The sequence below is a fragment of the Camelus dromedarius genome, chromosome 29 (assembly GCF_036321535.1).
Source record: "Camelus dromedarius isolate mCamDro1 chromosome 29, mCamDro1.pat, whole genome shotgun sequence".
In the NCBI taxonomy this organism is placed as follows: Eukaryota; Metazoa; Chordata; class Mammalia; order Artiodactyla; family Camelidae; genus Camelus; species Camelus dromedarius.
The window spans coordinates 20,554,558-20,576,353 of NC_087464.1; the positions used below are offsets into that span (position 1 = coordinate 20,554,558).

The 21,796-nt window shown below is 43.9% G+C and overlaps 1 long non-coding RNA gene across 1 annotated transcript in view; it reads left to right on the top strand.

Moving 5' to 3' along the window:
- Positions 1-21,796, top strand: part of LOC105092234 (uncharacterized) — a 45,017-nt gene that overhangs the window by 6,122 nt on the left and 17,099 nt on the right. The window contains exons 2-3 of the long non-coding RNA XR_010378303.1: positions 8,588-8,763; positions 13,787-13,850. This is a non-coding gene — a long non-coding RNA (uncharacterized LOC105092234). The remainder of the gene's footprint in view (positions 1-8,587; positions 8,764-13,786; positions 13,851-21,796) is intronic.

Below are 21,796 nucleotides of genomic sequence, written 5' to 3' on the forward strand. Positions count from 1 at the left end.
GGTATTTTTTTACTCTGATAACTTACTTCCACAGCACTGAATGCTATTCTTCTACTTAATTGCTAATGGCAACATGATATTTTAGTGCCTGCATGAGCCTTAATTTCTTTACCCAATTCTATTAAATATGTGAAGGTTTCGTGTAATTTCTCTCTATTGTAAATAACACTGCAATGAAGTCCTGTAGTTAATCTTTTTCAAATTTCAGAATTATTTTTTAGAGAAAAATATTAGACAAAAAGTATGCAAAATTTTAGTATTTTTGATTCAGATTGCAAATGTGTCCTCCAGGAAGATTGTACCAATTTTCATGACCTGTTACTCATTTTTAAGTGCATCCTCAACCACACTGGATCTCATTATTAAAGCAATGTTCCAATATGATCATTTTTAAGTGTATCAGGTCATTTTTTTTTGTAGCTTTTTGTAGTTTATTTATTTATTTTAACGGAGGTACTGGGGATTGAACCCAGGACCTTGTGCATGCTAAGCATGCACCCTACCACTGAGCTATACCCTCTCATCATTCTATTCTGTCAATCTATCTTTCCTTCTACTTATGTCACCTCATTCTGATTATTTTAAGTTTATATTACATTTTCAAATGTAATGAAACAGATTTCTCCTTAAACTTCCTTTCCTAAACTTCCTGAATTTTACCAGAAATTTATTCTTTCATTAAGTTAGTTTAAAAATCATCTTAGATGCTTAAGATTACATCTTTGATCAAATAATGGTTTTTTCCTAATCATTATAACACTACTGAACAGTCTTCTTATTGCTGAATATAAATTTGAATTCCGTATTTCCAGTAAAGAAAATCTCATGTTGATTTTAAGAATCATTGCTACAGTCTAGTGTAGGATCTCAGTCTTTTTTAAGGTGGTTGGTGACTGCTTCACTGAAGAACTCCATGAGAAGCCTGTTTCTTTGACCATAGCTTTCAGGGCTCAATCTATGCTATGGACTGAGTTGTGTCCCCTACAAATACACATGTTGATGTCATAACCTCCAATGTAATGGTATTGGAGGTGGGGCCTCTGGGAGGTACTCAGGGTCAGATGAGGTCATGAGGGTGGAGCCTCATGATGGCATTAGTGCCTTTATAAGAAGTGACAAGAGAGTGCTTGTTTCTTCTCTCTTCTATGTGAGGACAGAGCAAGAAGATGGCCATCTGTAAGCCAGGAAGAGAGCTCTCAGCAGGAATTGAGTCATTCAGCACTTTGATCTTGGACTTACTAGACTCCATTACTGAAAGAAATTAATTTTTGTTATTTAAGCCACCCAGTCTGATATTTTGTTATGGCAGCCCAAGCAGAGTAAGATAATCTATAAACACCTGACCGTTAGCTTTCTGAGTTCAACCACCTGAATCAGTTCATTGATGACCCTCTCCCCATGATGCTCACAGCTTATTTATTTGGATGAGATTTCCAGGATACAAGAAGTATTTTCTGCAAATAACTCCTAGGTTCCTTTTATCTCTTCAAATCTATAAGCATGGAAACACTTAGCAAGACTGGTTTGGTTACCCGTTCTGGTTCATTTAGTCAGTAAAGGGAATAAGTCACCCAAGGGATATTATACTTCAAGGCAACTGTCGTGGGCTACCACGATGGTCCATGGCTTCCTAAGCAGTGAGACCTTCCTGACTCCCCACCAAACTCTGGGCACCATCCTGTGAAGCAGTAATATTGATGTAAGGTGGTATACCCAGTGAGGACCCCCCCACACCCACACACACGTGTGTGTGTATGTATGTATACACACACGTATATACTTGAATACATATACACCTGTGTATGTATATATAAATGCATATCATCACAAAGGCTCTAGCATCAGAGCCATGGAAATTTAGGACCAGAATCCCAGGGACTTTTGCCTCTTAAAACTTACCTCTAATTGTGCTGGGGAGCAACTTGGGAAGATATTTTGGAAAACTGGTATCTTCACATCTAGTGGTGTGCTGGTAAACGCAACTGAGTTTCTGATGGGGAAAACAGACGTTTATACACATATACATGAATATATAGAGATACAGATGCAGAATTTTTTATTTTTTATTGAAGTATAGTTGATTTACAATGTTGTGTTAGTTTCTTCAAGTGATTCACATGCACATTAAAGTTTGAACAGCATTGAATTTCAGCAGAGGCTCTAATGCAGGTTGTTCTGCATTAGAATTATTTGGGTTATTAAAAAAAAAAGTACCCATACCAGGACCCCACCCTCAGAAATTGTTTACTTGAATGGAAGAGAACCCAAACATGGATGGTTTTAAAAGATCTCCAGATGACTTTCTTTTTTTAATTTTTTTTTTCAGTAAAAGTAGATTTATTTAGAGAGATACTGCATAGAGTGTAAGGCAAGAGAAAGGCAAGGAAAGAGGTGAGGGAATTGGGTGCTCAGGTTAAAGTAAAAGTAGGTACACACTCCATAGACAGAGTGCAGGCCATCTCCAAAGAGGCGGGAGTGAAAAAGGCCTCCAGATGATTTTAATGTGGAACCAGGGATAAGGCTCTCAGATGCACCACATCTCCTCCAAGACTCCCTAACCGGAATGGCCCTGTAGACGCCTGAAGCTGCTGAGACCAGCTCCTTCTAAGAAGCAGGGGCGAAGGTGACCGCACCTGGAAGGGGCACAGTGACAGTGGTCTGGGTGGCTGGAACCCATCCCTGGCAAGCTGCCTAAAAATTGAATCCCAAGACCTGAATACATTCACAATTCCCAAACGCCCATTTGCTCCCAATGGAAAGAGTTGTTGCCCCCTCGGAACTTCTTTAGTATTATCCTGTCCTTTTGGCCTTGGGGGAACCAGCAGAGGCCACAAGCTCACAAGATTTGTTTTATGCCAAATTTATGCTGTCGTCTGTGCTCTGGTTCTTCACGGCTTCACTGTAAAGGGTTGGTCTGAAAAGTATCAGTATCGTCACAACGCAAATGTACCATGTTATGATCACCGTCTTCTTTCCGACCCTCTTCTAAAGGCTCCTACGGAAATTGTTTTTATCTTTTCAGATTTGAAATACTTTATAAAAATACTCAGCAAATATTTCGGCAAAAATAAATGTCTCTAAATAGCCACTCTATCCAGTGTAAGTCATGATCACCAGTGTTCCTCTGAAATGCCTAAAATAGAGTCCCTGCCAGCAGTTTCCTCCGAGGAGTGTCCTTGTTTAGCTAACCTAGTTAGAAGCTGTGAGCTTGTGCTTTTGGGTCCTGTGAGAGCCTTGTGTTTTTAAAATAATTTTGTCTAAAAACCCTTCTCATCTCAAAGGAGATTCATGATATGCAAAATTTCCAGGGACTGGGTGCCTTGAGCTGACCTGTTTGTAGAGATACAGATCTTATTTGCAGACCCCAGGGGAGCCCTGTGTGGCTTGTACCAGGAATGGCATCTGAGCAGAAGACCCTTCAGAGCCCCTCTGCCACATTTTCTTTGGCTGTGTTTCTCTGCTGGTGGCGTGGGCAGGCATGGAGCCCCTTGTCCTGCTCTGACACTTCTGTCACTCCCTTTAGATCAGCAAATGTGTAGGAGAGTTCCTGCATTTTAATCTGACTCCTTCCATAAGTGAGGAGAGAAATGGGCATCTTGTTCATCTGTTGTAACGAGAGCATACTTGTACCAGAGGGAAGAGGGTCCTTCTCACGGCTAAACTCAGAAGTTGACTAAGACAGCGGTGATCAAGGCTGATGGTGCCTGTGATGACAGCAGTGACCAACTCATCCTGATTTGCCAGGGACTTTCACAGTTTTAGCACTGAAGAGGCTGATGTCCCAAGAACACTCAGTCCTCGGCAAACCAGAACAACTGGTGACTTGAGGTGGCAGCCCAAAGCCCCCTCTCCTATGATCTAGAAGAGTAGCCCCCACTGAGCATCATGATGGAGTTTTATAAAATAAAAAAAAATTTTTTTAAGAGATTTCATGTACCTGAGTCAGACGGGTACAGCTATTAACCAAACCCCCATTTTAAGGAGAGATGAAGGTAGATCAGCTATAGTTTCTGGTCCAAAGGGCTAGCGCTAAGACAAGGGGCCCCATGCAAAGCAGCCAATAGCTGAGGGTCCTGGGAAGCTGAGGCAAGCCCAGAACAGAGCCAGCCAGAGAGAGAGTCGTGTGAGAGTCAGAGCCAAGAGGGTCCGAGCAATGGTCAGGGGAAGACCTTGGCTGCTGCAAGGCAGGGTCCCTTTCCTGGCCCTGGAGGCTGCCTAAAATAGGCAGGCAAAGGACAGGTGCCTCCGGCAAGCTACTGACTGCTACACTGAGACTCTTTAAGGGATGGAGGGTAAAGAAAAATTTTAAAGCATGTTCTTTATTACAAAAGCAATCTATTTATAATGGAAAAATATGAAAAGAACAGACAAATATAAAGAAAAAATTAAAATAACACAAAGCCACCACCCTGAACAAACCATTTGTAATATTGCCACATATTTCTTACCCACTAAAAAGGGCAGGAATCCATGTGGTCCAGTCCTGGCAAGTAATCAAACACAACTGAGATCTTCACTGCAGATTCTTAAAGAAAATCAAAGGGAATCTATTTATATTCTATAGAAACAATTCTTAGAATTTTCTGGCCCAATTCCATCCTCTTGTCACCTCCCACCCCCTGCGGTGTCCCCAAAGTTCCTTAGCCCTTCACTTGCCTTTTTCAAGTTTCTCTTCTTCCTCTGGGGGACTCTGCTTCCATTCCCAATATTAAGTTAATTAAACTTATTTCACTTCTTGCAGTTCATCTTTTCTTTCTACCCATTTCCCCAGTTCTCCCTGGAAGAATCTGAGCTAGCACATACATTCCTTCCCCCAGAAGATGGGGGAGGAGAAGAAGCCAAACCATCAATGACAGAATATTCTTCCATGGGCAACAGGAAGAAAAAATATTGCAAGATATCCAAATGCCCATAATGTAACATCTTTAAAAAAAAAAACTTTAAACATTTTAAATACATTTTTATAAAAACTCTAGTTATATTATAAGTGCACTTTTATATTGTGCTCTGTAAACTTTTTATTATAGTAATTCATTTAGTCATTCATTCAGCAAACAGTTTTTGTGGGCTTATATTGTCACTAGAGAAACATCAATGAACAACATAGACAAAAATTAATGCCCCCATGAAGCTTAGTCAAGTGATAAAAGACAATAAATATAAAAGGAAGTAAATTCTATATTGTGATAAAAGGTCATGGAAACCCTGTAATTTTTTCTAAGCAAAGCAAAAGTGGGTCAGGAGTGCTGACTGGAGGGCTGCTTTCTTCTCAGTGAGGTGATTTATGGACACAGACCTGGGTGAGAAGAGGGGTGAAGCATATGCTGGTTGTGGGAGGATTCCCCCAGGAGGGACCACACAGCCAGTACAACGGCGCAGGAGCTGGTGTAGCTTGGGATTTTCCAGAAAGAGCAAGAACGCAAGTGTGGCCAGAGTTGGGTGTAGGATGTGAGACAGAGAAGCCAGTGATAACTCCACAATTTTCAACATGAACAACTACAGGAATAGAGTCACCATTAAGTGATGTGAGGCAAGTGGCAGATGGAGCGGATTCTGGGCGGAGTCTAGAGGGCAGATTTGGACACGTTAAATTTTAGATTGTTCTTATCCATTCAAGTGGAAAAATGGAAGATGCTGCTGAGAACAATCTTTCCCCAGATCATTAAATATTGTTAGAAAATCTAAATTTTAAATAGGTAGTGTGGGGTGGTGGGGAGAGGAGGGTATAGCTCAGTGGTAGAGCATGTGCTTAGCTTAGCATTCATGAGGTCCTGGGTTCAATCCCCAGTACCTCCATTAAAATAAATAAATAAATAAAAAACCTAATTATCCTCCCAAAATTTTTTTAAAAAATAAATAACAAAATTTTTAATTAAGTAAGCGTTGCTTTATTTTAAATTCAAAGAAATTATAGAAGGGTATAGAATGAAAATTAAATTTATTTCCCTTTCCTCCACCTAGCCACCTGTCTCTCGTCTCCAGATATGTCCTCTTTTACAGGTTTTTCATATATCCTTCCAGAAACCACCCACACATTTATATGTACACATTTTTTCTACCTCATAACATTTTAGCATGGTACGGACACCATTTTCCACTGTGCCTTTTTCACTTAACAAATATATTGCAATATTTCCATACCAATAAGGAAAGAGCATTGCCATTCTTCATACAGTTGCATAATTTTCAGAGTTTTCCCTTGTATGAATATATGTAACATATGCAACATTATTTTTAACAAGTCTCCTGTTGGCAGACATTGAATTTTTTTGTTTCCAATCTTTTGCTATTACAAGCAACATTGAAATATATAGTGACCTTGTATCTATTTCATTTAAATGTGCACTTATATTTATACAGTAAATATTTAGGAGTGAAATTACTGCTATCAGAAAGTATGTGCATTTTCATTCGGCTAGATATTGCCAGGTTTCAGTACAGCAGTATGTACGAGAACGTGTTTTCCTGCACCCTCCCCAACACAGTGTGTTGTCAAAGTGATGTTTGTACCTGATTGAGTAAGACAAAAAATTTTTTAAGAAAAATATTATTCCATAGTCATATCATTTATGGCTTCTGTGTCATACTTCAAAAGGCCTTCCTTCCTCTGAGTTTATTCTTTAAAAGAAAACTCGATTTTTAAGGGTACTTTTTTTTTCATTTAAATCTGATATAGAACTAATTCAGAGGAAGAGGTGAGGTAGGAACCCAGTTTTTTTCCCAAATGGCTTTCCAGTTGTCCCAACACTGCTTATTAAACAATAAATATATTTTTCTCCCTGGTTAGAAATGCCACCTGTAAGATATAATACATTTCCACTTGCCTTGGGGTGTATTTCTGAAACTTTTCTCCTTCTCTGTCGTTCTGTCTGTCTCTTATGTTCCACATTAATTTCATGACTCCAACTCTACATTTTATTTTCATATTTGGTTGGAGTGATCACCCCTCATTACTTATAGTTTCTGAAGTTTTCTGACTTTGAACGATTGAACGACACAGGAGTCTTATTAATTTTCTGAGTAGAAAAGTGTTGCCAATTTACCTTCCCACTGGTACTGTAATAAATAGCATGCCTTTCTCACTACACTTCTGTAAGCGCTAGGTATTTAAAGCTTTTTGAAAGTTCCATTTCATATTTCATAAGTGGTGAATATTTTATTCTTCGTGTGCTTATGACACCTCTGGTATTCCATCTGTGAGTCATCAAGTCAGTACTTTTGCCCATCTTAACATTATATGTCCATCTTTTTCTTAAATTTTTAAAAGATGATCATATGGTAAGGTTATAAAAGGAAATCTAGAAAGAAAAATATTCTCATATATTCACAACAGAACTCTTTTCACTTGAAGGCAGAGGCTGGCAAACTGGCCCCTGGGCCAAACCCAGCCTGCAACCTGTTTTTTAAATAAAGTTTTATTAGAACACGCTCATGAGCCACACTCATTCATTCACATACTGTTGATAGCTGCTTTCACACTACAGCGGCAGAATTAAGTAGTTGTGACAGACACCATCTGTCCTGCAAAGCCTAAAATATTTACTGTCTGGCCCTTTACAGAAAAAGTTTGCCAAGCTTCACTTTAAAGTGTTATCTAACGTTGTATTCGAATGCATGTGTATTAAAACATTGTAATCATTGTTGAGAATCAGTTTCAAGTTTTCTCTTTTCATTTGGTCAGGTGGAGCTTTTAATTTTACTATTTAGTATTTGTTTTTCAACGGCTAATCAATAATCTATCAAGAAGTAGCATCATTCACAAGTGGCTTGGCTGTTAATTGCTTCTTTGACTACACGCTGCCTTATTCCTAACAGGATTAAGTCAGTTCTTATCCTTCTGTTGTATAATTAGGTTGTTTATAAATAGCACTGACATGCACACCTTCATACATAAAGTTTTGTTCATGTCTTTGAGAGACAGCCATTGGAAAAAATATCCAGAAGTAGTATTTGAAAAGCAATTGACAATAATCTGAAAGGGCATTAAAATGGTCGTATCCTTTAACTCAGCTACCATATTTCTGGAAATGTTTTCCAATTCAACAAGGCATGGGGAGGCTTGTATTCTAGGAGATAGACATATATGAATTAGTCCAAAGTGGCTGGAATAGATGGAGGGTAAGGGAAAGGATCTGGTACTCTTAAGGGCTTGCCCTATGCCAGGCATTATATAAGAAATGTGTGCATGTCATGCAATTTAATCTTTATGAAACCATTTGAAGTAGGTATTGTTATCCTCACCTTTCACCTAAGAGACCCAAGGATCCCAGACAACATGCCCATGATCACACAGCCAGCAAGTGGCAGACCTGGGATTCAAAAACCCACATGCTTTCCCCTGCAGTCTTTTAAGACATGTGTGGAAGTGTCTAAAGAAACATCGAGCGGGCCCTTAGCAAATATTTCCACCTGCATCTGGGTAGGGGCTGAGGAGACAACCAAAGCAGACAGCGATGGCAGTGCGCTCTATCAAGCACCTTGGCACAAATCCACCCACGCCCTTGCCCACCCTTTCTCCCTCTCTCCTCCCAGAGCTCTCTGGGCATCAGTCTGACTCCTTTTGTCTCCCTGCCCTCGTCCCTCTCAGGTTCCTGGAGTGCCTGGGACCGTGGGTCCCTTCTCACTGTTCCCTCGTGCTGCACCCGACACCATGCCCAGTACAGGGTCTCCTTCTACCCCGTCTGATTGGTTAGCACCTCAAGGACGTGCAGCCATGACCTTGGCCTGTGGCATCTCCACCGTGTCAACACCCAGGCCATTCAGGTAAGGCAAAGGGAGAATGGGGATGAGGAGGGCATGAGAATTCTGGGTGGCCCTAGGACACCCTTGCCACTAATGAGTGGGGTTGTCAGTGTGTGAGTGTGTGTGTGCAGTTTAATGCCTGTGAGTTACCATAGGCTGTGTGACTGCGTGTGTGTAGTTTAGTAAATATGAGTGTCAGCGTGCATGTGGGCAGGCATGTACACGCGTCTTTCTGCAAGCGTCTGCATGTGTATTGGAGATGCCTTTTATGAATGTTAGAGCATATAAGCATATCTGGATTTGCTGTCGTGAAGGTAGGGGTAGGGATAATTAAGCTACGGAATGTCTTTTGTTTCTGAAAATGAACAAATACTCTGCAGATATATATCTTTTTGTTGTTGTTGTTGTTGTTGTTTTTTGGCTAAGTCTAGGAGATGAGATTCTTGGGTATGACTGTTCTCCTAGACCAGGATGTCTCAACCTCGGCCCTGTTGACATCTTAGCCCCGGGTGTTGGGGGGCTGTCCTGCGCATTGTAGGATGTTTAGCAGCCTCCTTGATCTCTCCCCACTAGATGCCAGTAACAACCCCCCATTTACAACAAAACAATGTCTCCAGGTTTTGCCAAGCATCCCACGGGATGCAGATCACCCCTGAGAAACAGTGTCCTGGACCAGCCATTCTGTCGCTGGCTGCACATTGAAGTCTCCTGAGGAGCTTACCGCTGCTCAGACCCCACCTCAGACCACCTCACCCAGGAGCCCTGGGAGCGGGGGCCTGAGCAGCGGGAATTTTAAAAGATCCTTGAGAGTTCTCTTAATGTGCAGCCTCGGTGGAGGACTCTTGCCCTTAACCCAGTGCTCTCACACTTGAGCAAACATCAGAATCACATGGAGGCTTGTCAAAATACAGAGTGCCAGGCCCACCCTCAGAGCTCCTGATGTAGGCAGCATGGATGAGGCCTGAGAACCTGCATTTACAACAAGTTCCTGGGTGAGAACCAGCACCCTAGAAAAGTGACATTCAAACTTTGGGGTATGCAGGGATAACCTGGGCAGCTGATTGAAAATGTCCACCCATCACTGTGCCCAAATGTTCTGACTCTGTGTACCCTGTGCAGGGCCCAGGAATTAACTTTTTAACAAGCAGTATCCCAGGATATTTGGGATGTTACCTCCTTATGGTATGGCATGGATAAAGGAACAAATCAATAAATGAATGAAATGACACATTAGAAAAGAGAGCATTCCTAGTTAAAACGACCCTGAGATAACAGATCATATTCATGAAAATACGGAAGTTGAATAAAATATGGGTCAGTCTTGCAAGAAGGCCCCCACTTCAGGTGCCAGTTGCAAGTCGGGGGCCACCTGTACCTCTGACCAGTCAGCTGAAAATGGAGGGTTCCCAGAACTCTCTCCTCAGATTTGATCATTCGCGAGAACAACTCCCCAAACTGGGGAACACACTTTCTTGACATTTATTACAAAGAATTCAACTCAGGAACGGCCACGTGGCAGGGGTGCACAGGCAAGAGATGAGGAAGGGAAGCAGAGCTTCCACGTCCTCCCAGCACTTCCGTGTGCTCACCAACCCAGAAGCTCTCTGAGCCTCACTGTTGGAAAGTTTTTTAGAGCTCAGTCACCAGCCCAGGTTGGTGGGCAGGGCTGAAAGTTCCCCCTTCTCATCACTGGGTGTTTCTGGAGACAAGCCCTATCCTGAGGCCATGTAGGGGCCCCACCCTAAGTCACCTCATTAGTATAAACTCCAGTGTGATTGGAAGAGATCATTATGAGCAAAGGACACTCCTGTCACTCAGGAACCTGGGATAAAGAGCAAATTATTATTATTATTATTATTATTATTATTATTATTATTATTATTATTACTATTATTATTATTATTATTATTACTATTATTATTCCACAGGCACCAACCCATTTTTCTGAAAATTAGTAAATAAAAAGAAAAAAATCAGACCCATCTTACTTTATTCTGTATGGACAGCATTTCAGGGTAACCAAATAGTTAATTGGGGAAAATTCTTCTTTGGAAAAGTATCCCAGCCAATAAAAAAAGATGCAAATGGTTGAACTGGAAAAAAAAATCACTGCTTTGCAATCTCTAATGAAATAATGGATCAAAGCTGCAACCACCAATAGATGCTAACACTTTTAGAAGGGTTGTTGGGGAGCTTTAAAGTTGATGAATTAGATTGACAACCCCTGAACTCATGGATCAATCTTAACATCATCACTAAAAGCGGAGCAATCAGAGACCGTGTGCCTCCTGATAAGATGCAGTAATAGTCTGAGCCACTGATGACTTATTCTTGCCGATACAAAAACTGAATCAGAGTCTAATCAAGCCACCAGAGCCTCTAGATCAGTGGTTCTCACCCTGGGGTGATTTGCCCTCCGAGAAACATTTGACACGTCTGGAGACATTTTTGGCTGTCACAGCCTGGTGCGTGGGGATGCTAACTGCACCCAGTGTGTGGAGGCCCGGGGTGCGGCTAAACATCCCGCCGTGCACGGGACAGCTCCCCGCAACAAAGAACCAACTATCTGGTCCCAGATATCAATGGTATAGGGTTGAGAAACCCTGCTCTAGATCTAAGGTATTTACAGGAAATATGGGAGACCAAACACCATGTTAAACGATGACACAAGCATGCTAGCAGCCAAAACCAGAAAGCTGGAAATTGTATAACACAGATGATCCCAGTACTTCAACAACAACAAAGTGGAAAGGAAAAAAATGGAGGGAGAAAGGGACACTAAAATAAGATTTTTTTTAGAGACATAGCCAAAATTGCAACATGTGGACGTGATGTGGATGCTGATTCAAACAAAGCAACTGTCAAAAAATTTTGAGACATTAGGGGAAATTTGGGCACAGGCTGGATATTAGACAATGTTAAGAAATATGAGTAATTGTTTTACATGTGATATTAGTGTTGAGGTTATTTTTCTAAGTCTATGTTTGTTACATAGATTTTAAAAGGGATACATATTAATTATTTACAGGTAAATGTTAGGATGTCTGGAATTGGCTTAAAACCTGCAGTTCTCCAAGTGAGGCCCATAAACCCTTGAGGGGGATTCCTGAGACTCACTCAGGAGCGTGCAGAATCAAAACTGTTTTTAAAACAATATTAAGAGGGGGAGGGTATAGCTCAAGTGGTAGAGCGCATGCTTAGCACGCACTGGGTTCGATCCCCAGTACCTCCTCTAAAAATAAGCCTCATTTACCTTCCCCCTACCAAAATAAAAGTAAATAAACGAATAAAAATGAAACTGTTTATAATAATAAAAACCAATATTGAGATGTTATTTATCTTTTTTCGCTGCTTTGGCATTTACAGTGATGGTGCAAAAACAGTGGTGGCTGAAACTGCTGGTGCTTCAGCCCGTATCAAGGCAGTGGCACCAAACTGGCCTAGTCACTGCGTTCTTGACTGCCACATAGTCACGAGTCTCTTAAAAGCCTATTTCACTTAGGAACATACTGTATAAAGCAATAAAAACTGTTAATTCTGATCAATCTTGACCTTTTAGAATACATCTTTTTTTTAATTGTTTCTTTGTTTAATTTTTTTAAAAATTTTTAATAGAGGTACTGAGGATTGAACCCAGACCCTCATGTATGCTAAGCATGTGCTCTACCACTGAGCTATTCCCACCTCCCCCACCAGAATACATCTTTTTAATATTCCATGTGACAAGATGAAAAGGACCCATAAAGCACTTCTGCAGCATCTCAGAGGATGACAGTTATCTCAAGGAATTGGCCTTGTGGTATTATCTGAGTTCTGAGCTAAACTAGCTGCTTTCTCATAGGGCATGATGTTTACTTGAAAGAATAACACGCGAATTACAGTCAATACAGACTTAACTCTATTGGGTATTCAGCAGACGTTTTCCCAAAGATGAATGAAGTCAAGTATCATTAAGTGAAATAATGGACAAATTTTGTTGCCAATCACAAAATTTGAACTTCTGAGTGAAAATTAGAATATAAGAAAACCTGTATCTGCCAACTTGTCAATATAAAGACAATCTGATGAAATTGGTGATGGTATTAACAAATGCAATTTTTTGATACTGTGTAATGAAATATGTCATTAAACATTTGGAAAAGTCTACATAACTTAGTCAACCAACATTTTCCAAATAACTAAGACCTGATGGAACAAAATCATCTATGACCGTTAAAAAAATCCACTCAAAGTGCAAGAGAGGACAATGGATTTTAATGTAACAGATTACAAAAAGCTCATTGAGATAATTTCAGATTCCACAGTGCAACTAAAATTTAAGAAATCAGGATTTATTAGGCTTCACTATAGTATCAAAGAAGAATATCCACAAATATCTGAAAAGACTATTGAAATATGCCTTTCGTTTCCAACTACGTATCAGTACAAGGTCAGATTTTCTTCTTGTATTTCAACCGAACAACAAATTCTAATCCACTGAATGCAGAAGCACACACAGAACTCAGCCACCTTCTACCAACACTCCAGTCCAGCTGTCCCCTACTAACCAGACTGTGAAGAGATTTGTAAAAATGTAAAACAATGCCACTCTTCTTGCTAGGTTTTATTTTTTTTGAAAATAGTTACTTTTCATTAAAAAGTATGTCATGTTAAAGCGTTACATGTTAACATGTAATAAGTATGTTATGAATTTTAAATGAATTCGTAAGTAAATATTTTAAAGTTTCTCTGTTTCAATAGCTAACCCACATAAACAAAAGCCTTTGGTGGTCCCCAATATTTTCTGAAAGTGCCAGGGGGTCCTGAGACCAAAAAAATTTGAGAAACCCTGCTTTAAAATGATCTAGAACCAAACCAAACCAGCCAAACAAACAAAGAGCACTGGGGGAGGGAAACGTATCTGTGACAGGACTGAGCTGAAGTTGGGTACTGGATGCGCGGGGATTCATCTGGTACTGTTGGACCGTTGTCTCTTGTCCTAGTATGCTTCAATTTTTCTATAATAAGTAATTTTTTTTTTTAAAGAGAGCATTTCCCTCCCTAGGATGTCAATACCTACTTCTGCACATGCCTTCCTGTGACTTCAGGGCCTGGGACTCCAGCCAGAGGTAAGAAAATCCTCTGCGAGCAATGTGGAGCTCCCACACCTTTCCAGGGGTGCCCGAGGACAGGGAGGGGGAAGGAAACCCGTGTCTGGTCAAAAGCTTTTACCTGCGCCCAAGACTCTCAGCTCATTGCAGGGGTAAGTTTGCTGGCCCTGCCTAGTGGCCCTCGGAGAAACCACACGGGGATGTGGAGAGGTCTGAGGGTGCTTCTCTGCATTGCTAGATGTGTGCTGAGGACCACAGACTCCTCTCTGGGCTGCAGTTGGACCAGATGATCTTTGAGAGCCCTTCCGGCTAAAGCACTTCCTGAAAAGTGATTGCTCTTGGTCCCATGAGCCTCCTTTCATTTAGTAATGATAAGTGTTGATTGTCTGTCAAGCATCAGGGTCTGCCTCTTACAGGACCAGAATACAAAGCACAGCAGCGTCGTGATTTTAGCGACATTAGATGCCCCTGCCCCACTTCCATCTTCTTCTTCCAAAAATTCATCCATTAATGTAACACTGCTTTGATTTCTTTTGAAATGAGTCACTGACACTTTAATAGGGATATGAGTCTGACCCTTTCCAAAGATAGAGACCAAAGGCGAGGGCTGCACCTGTAGGGAAGGTGTTTCATTTTATCTGAGACTCATCGATTTTATGGCTCTAGGGGGTGTCTTAATGGAGGAGTCCAGTTGGCTATGTGGGTCAGCAGCTCAGGAAAGCCGTCTGAATTAAGAGAGAGAGATTTGGGAATTGTCCACATCTACAAAGTAGTGAAGATACGGGTGGGGGTGAGTTCAGTCAGGGTCTCAGAGAGCAGAAGGAAAAAGCAGGGAAGGCTGAGAAAAAGCACATTCAAGGAGAGAAATGTACGAAGGGGACCGGTAAGGAATGAGCAGAGGGGAGGAGAAGGGAGGGAGACAGGAAGCAGGAGTGTGTGGTCCAGGAAGACAAGGGAAAGAGGGAGCAGGTGATAGTGCCAAATGCACTGGTGAGGCCCAGTGAGAAGAAAGACGGAAGTGCCTAGTGGATCTGGCAACGAGGAGGACATTGGTAAGCTGGTCCCAAGCAGTCTGGGTGGGAGATGGGACAGCAACCAGACTGAGGTTGAGAAAGGGGGATGAGGAACTTAGATGAGGGGTCTAGACAACTCTTAGGGAGTTGGGTTGCCAAGGGAAGGAGGTCACAGCATTCAGCAAGAGTTTTTGCTTGTTTGTTTAAAATGGGAGAGACTTGAGCATGTTTTGAAATCAACCCTTTAATTGATTGTATTGATTGGTGGAAAGGAACCAACACAGAGGGAGAAGCCAGAGAGACAGCAAAGATGGTGAATAATCAGAGGCTAAGGAGGCAGACTGGCTGGGGCCCAGAGCCCCAAGCTGGGGAATGGCAGGGATACACAGCACCCTCGCACGCCAGGAAAGCGTGGGGCATACCTCCCAAAGGACAGGGGCTGGGGAAACACATTCCAAGAAACATGAGTGACCAAGAGAGAACTTCACATTCAGGCAATAATGAGATACTATTTTCATCAACCGATTTGGCAGTTTACAGATAAAGAAACTAAAGCACAGAGAAGTTACAGTCAAGACGACGCAGCCAGCATGGAACACAGCCAGGATTAGAACCCAGGCAGCCTGACTCCAGAGTCTGAGCTCTCAACCACCTTTGACACCTTTTTTTTCTAAAAACAATTACACATTGCATAAATATTCATTTCTATAAATAGATGTATGTATGTGCATGCATACTATTACATATTCATGCAGCAAAGACCAGATACCATAATATGAAGATCCGTTATCTCTGAGTGATTGGATTATACCTGGTTCTTTTTCTTTGTGCTTTTCTACATTTCTAAGTCTCCTACAAAGGGTCAGTTACTTGTGTTATGAGAAAAAATAGAAGTTATTTTTTAAAACAAGCCTGGAGAGGAGACTAGGATGACGTCATAGATCAGACCCCTGTTGCTCAAGTCCAGCCTTTATGGATAACCTTGGGGGATGGGGAGGGAGGACAAAGGATGAATGGATGAGTCAGTCTCTCAGCAGCACAGACAGAGCCCACAGGATGTCTCCTTGGCTTCCTGAATGTTCCAACTACTGCCTAGCACCAGCAAAGGTCTGGATCATTTTCCCTGGGGATTGCTGCCGCCTGTCTTAAGCAAATCTGCTATGGCCTGAGGGCACCCTGACACAGGGTCTTGGCCTCTCCAATTAGAAGGTCGCTCCAGTTTTCCCCAGGGCCCCCCGGAGGAGAAATCAAGATGTGCTCCCTCCGGATGTGCTCCTACCCTCGATGGGGACCATGCTTCTCAGGCTCTTTTCAGAACCAAGACCAGATCCGAAGCCTCCCCAGGGCCCCTCAGCAGGGCTCAGGACCCTGAGCTCAGGCTTCCAGGCCATCTGGCTCTCCACGACACCATGCAGGCGGCCGCTCCGTCCTAGGCTTGTGCCCCCAGGAACCACTCCTGCCCCTCAGTGGCAGCTTTTCTCCAGAAAGACATCACTTCCTGCCAAGACAGGTGCTAACCTCTCCCTGGCTGCAGGCATCCCAGCCACACCCTATCTGCTGCAGTTCTGTTTGTAACCACGTGGGAGAGAGGCCATGTTCAGACGCCACTCCACGCCCCAGCCATTGCCTACGTGGCCATTTTCTGGTTTTAGCTAGAAATTTTGGAGTGCACTGCCTATGTTTCCAGACTTCACAGACACTCGTAGAAGGCTAACGGGCATCAGCCCATAAAGCAGAGGTGAAGGGCAGAAGCGGGGTTGCTGTTGCCATTAAGACGTGGGCTGCAGAAATGAACATGGGCCATGCAGAGGGCTTTCAAGCATTAACAACCTAATTGGAGTTCCACCGCAGACCCACGAAGGGAGGTGTTTTGTTTGTTTTTGTTTTCTTTTTATTTAAGTCCCTACTTTGCAGATGAGAAAGCACAGAGAGGTGGCTGGGCTCAAGCTCTGCCAGCAGAAGGCAGGGATTTGATATAGATTATCTCGGCTCTGGCACGCAGGGGATTAAGCGAGATGAGAGGGCAGCCAGCATCTTGAATGCTGTCAGAAAGGCCACATCTTTCCCAGTGGTTCTCACGCTGCCATGGCGACAGCTGGTTAAAAATAGTTCAGGCACAAGTTGAGGCGTCAATGTGCACTGACACTGGGAAAGCTCGCCCCGCCGCCGGGAAGGATGAGCACATCCCCTCCCAGGACGGATACTCCTTCCAAAGTGAGGTGCACCACATCCTCTGGGCGACTCAGCAGGTTGTCTTATGGAGGTAGAGGTGGAGCAGGCACATCCTTAGGGAAAGTTGTCAGCTAGGTGAGGGAGCCGGGACCACTGGAACAGCTCCCTTTCCGACCTCCCTGCCTCCGTCTCCCTCACACTGTGCAGCTACTGCCTCAGTGGCGCCCCCCCTCTAGACTCTTACTTACAGGACGCTTGGAGCATGATTCTTCACCGGCAGCTAGGACAGTGCCTGATCTGTACTGGGTATTCCATACATATTTATTGAACAAATACATAAAATCTTGAAAATTACCATTTTAACTCCTTGTTTTGAGCCATATTTTAATCTTCCTGACTCATGCACTAGTATGCCCTGATCCGTTCATGTTGGCTAGAATCATATACCCAGCATGTCTGGGATGGGTCTAGACAGCTCGTCCAGCTCAACACCCTCATTTTACAGAAATTCAGAAAGAGACTTGTCCTTAAGTCCGGCAGCGTCCATCTCCTGAGTCCCCAGCACAATGCTTTCTCTTTCCTAGCTTTTCTTATTGAGAAATAGAAATTGACTTAAATTGAGCATTCTTATAGCCAGAATTGTTTTAAGACAAATCTGGCAATTAAGTTCATTGTTTTCAAGAGATGCGCACATACAGGCTTTCAGATACCTAGAGGAAGAAGACAAGGGCTGTGTGTTGGCAGCTGCAGACAATTCCAGAATCCTAGCAGAGGAGAGGCAGGAGCAAAGGATCAGTGAGCACTGTCTGTGCCACAGGACAGGTTCTTTGCATAATGAGCCCAGTGCATACATTAGCTCCTGACTACTCACAGTCCTGAGAAGTGAATGCATATTATCAGTGTCATCTTATGTAGAACTGGATCACACCAGAAAGGATAGACTTTCCAGATGATTCCCAAGGATCCGACTGTGCATGAGCACAGTCATGCACATTGAAGACAACCAGAAAAGTCTGCTGTCCTGGTTGAGCTGACCACCCTCAGTCCTTCCTCTAGGATGTGGAGAGTCAGCCCCTATCTCAGCACTGGGCTGGAGCCTCTTGCCTTTTCACTCTCATCCTCCATTGTTACTGAACCAAAATGGGGTCCACTCACCCAACGGACAGCAAAGTCAACTTGCTGATACCAGGCTGTGGTGAAGGCAAGTACAGCGTTTATTACAGGGCACCAAGCAAGGGAGTGGGAGACAAGCCTCAGATCCACTCCCACTTGGTCTTTGAGTGAGAGGTTTTTAAAAGGAAAGAACAAAGAAGCTGGGATTAATCATCATCTGGGACATTGCTTCACTGTAGATTCAGGAGTCAGGATGTCTCTGGTTTATGACTCTCTGGCTAGGTGGTCCATGGCTGGGAGTCTGTTAGTTCCTCTTGCCCTGGAGAAACAGCCTGAGTTTGTACATTAAGGATGATACCTATAACAGCAATTTTGGTACATTAACGACATTATCGACAACAGGAATTTTAGTCATCTGACCCTCGTTGATTCATGTTCAGTTAGCACAGGACTGAGGTCAGAGGGGACAAGAAAGGGAATAAAATTTTGGATAGAGAGATTAATCATAAACCTGGCAGGGGAACTTGGTTTTAGAGGGACTCAGTTTCAACATCAGTAACTCACCCAACTCAATCACCTTGGACTTGGAAGGTGAATAATAGCCAGGTATTTATCCGCAGCCCATGTTTCTCTCCTAAGTTTCAGACATTTACATCCCTCTACAAAGGGGATGTCCCAGGGCCCAAACAACACTTCCAAAGCCAAACCCAGCATCCTCCTTAAATCCCTGCCTTGTGGTCATCATTGTATCCAGAGCCCACAGTGAGTCAGTTCCTGCTGCCTCACATTCACACTCAGAGCCCTGAGTCCTGTCCATTTCTCCTGCTAAATAGTCCCCCTCTCCACATCTCTATGACACTCACCTGCATAATGACAGCAGCTCCCAGAATGCTCGTCCGCCTCTGATCTTGGCCTTTGCAACTCCCACCCAATTTGTGCGAACTCCACCTGTGCAAACTTTCTGATCCAACCATGACACTCCTCTGGGTGACAGCTTTCGAGGCTCCCAGGGTGACAAGATTGAATCCTCAGCCTGGTCCCCAAAGCCCTGTGACCACTGCCCACCCCTCCAGTCTCACCTCCACAACCCTTCCTGCCCAAAGGCACATCCCCTATGGCTTCGACATTCTCACTCCTCGCAGTCCCCAAATGTCTCTCACCTCTGTGTTTTCCACGTCCTCCACCAGCACCAGAGCCCCTTGAAGGCTGAGGGGCTCAGCATGTTGAAAATATAAAGGAATCCCCATACAGAATTTCAAAAATGGCAGTATATTCCAAATATCTGCAACTAACTCATTAATGCCTTTGTCACAAAAGCATTATAACGCACTGTAACTGTACCAGTCAGAAGATAATGAAAGGGTTTATAGAATATAATCATTCAGGCCACCCTTCCAGCCTTGAGAGCTAGGGTTTGCCAAGAGTGAGGAGTTTCCTGGGAAGTAGGACTGTCAGTGCTAAAATCAGGAAAGGCCTTGGCGAACCAGGACAAGCTGGTCATCCTAAGTGTGGAACACACGTACTTATAAGCAACATCACAGGCATATGATGATCTTTATTCAGAACTGTCCATGTACCTTTGCAGCTGTCTGCCTGATGTTTTAGTAAAAGGCCATGGGGAGTGGGAAGCCAGAGCTCTCCAGCCCCACTTCCTGCTGCTTGCCCTGCCTGCTCCACACCCACTGGCTGTTCCTGCTCATCCTTCTGAGCTCAGCTCATCCCAGTGCTGGTCTGCTGACTGCTCCCTCCCACGCTCCCTCAGCATCTCCGACATGGCTCCTTCCTAGCCGAGGCCACGCAGTGTTATGATTTTCTGTATGCATGCCAGTTTCCACCTTTACGCGGTGAGCAAGTCGAAGGCTGGGAAGACACCCTGGGTGATGAATGAACAAGACCGTGCACACAGCCTACCCTGCACTCCCATCTGAAATGCCTGCTGGGCCCAGATAATTAACAGGTTTCCTGGGCACCTCCTCTGTGCCAGGCACAAGGGGCAGAGAGAGATGCCTGGAGCACTGTCCCAGCCTCAGGGAGCTTAGAACCATGTGTTCTAAGGTGTCCAGGGAGAAGGAACCTGGCACTGCCTGTTTCATGCCCACTGAACAGTGAAGCAGCATCTAATTCCTAAGGCACAAGGGGTCAGAGGGTTCGAGTGCCCAGGGAGGGCCGCCTGGAATGGGTGCCTGTACCAGACAAGTAGCAGGGAGGCAGATTTCTCGTTGTCTTTGAAAAAAACATTTTGAGAAGAAGCAGAAATGCCAAGTTACGGGAGAGGCTGCTCCCAAAAGCAAGGCATGAAAGCCAAGTTCAGATGGCCCCTTCCCCAGCAGGGGGGCTGAGCAAGGTGGCCTCTGCAGCTCCTTCCAGACTGTATTATTCGGTCTCGGCATTGCCAGCAGGGAGGAAGCTGCAGATGCAGGCCTTGAGCAGGGGTTTTCCGGGTGTAGTAAGAGTGCAGACCAAGTGGGTCAGAGCACGTGGGAGATGAGATGGACACGTGGATGGAGGTTGAATCGGGGCCGCCAGACTCCCCTGGACGTGTTAGTTATCACTAACCACAGAGACAAAGATCAATCCAGCCCCTTTCCCCCATGGGTCCCCAGCAACATGACAAAAGAGTCATCAAAGAGCCAGATCTAGAGCTGGGAAAAGCACCTTGACTCTGCAGCCACAATCTGGTTTCTCAATACTTTCCTCTGATTTAGGCTGAATTTCCTCAAACATCCTACCCAAGGCAGAACAGCATGGTGTGGGGGTGGCAGGACCAGGAGGAAAACAGGTGCTCACATGCAGGAGGGTCAAAGGGGAGAACACTGGGGAGAGCCTGGTAGGCACAATCTCAGGCCTTTTCTCCAATCTCATGAATCGTACCAGACCCTCCCCTTTGCCCCAGGGAAGAGGAGTAAGAAGCAGGCTGGGAAAGCTTTCTGGGAGCAAGGAGACCATAGCTCCCTATCTCTGAAGGTAGCAGGTGCTGGGTGCCATGTGGGGTCCCCACCGAAGCCTTTATGGCTACTGGTGCTCCAGACTCCAGTCTAGTTCTGCCTGTTGGTCCTACCCTCCTACACGTGTGTGGGATGCAGCAGGGAGGCTCTGTTCCATCTGCACAAGCTCTATATAGGCACCCAAGAGTTGAGTAAAATTCAGTTATTGGATCCAAATAGTGCATTACGCTTAACTCCTACCTTCCCAGTGGCAGTCATAATCAAGGGCTGTGACTCATAGAGGATATCAGAGTGCAACTTGTCACGGAGGCCTCGATGAGAAAGGCATGGGACCGTAGTAAACAGAGCTGGGTTGGAATCTTAGACAACTACCAACTTTGAGATGCTGTGTAAGGTGTCACTCTCCAAGGTACTGTTCCATCATCGGTACAATGAGAACATAGTAATAGTATCACAAGATGCTGTGGGCATTATTGATAACGTGAACCTGTCACGTATAAATAGCAGCTTCCTTACCTGTGTAACATCCTGTCACTCCAGGTAAATGCTATCACCCCTAACCCTGGGCTGGACTTGACCCAGGTTCTCTGGTCAGATCTCTGCAGCTCCAGAGTGGATTCCAGCACCTGGGCTGTGCTGCCAGATCCTGGGACGCAATGATATGATGGACTAGGGGATGCATAATTCCTGTGCTCCAAACTGGCTCTGGAATGGGGATGGG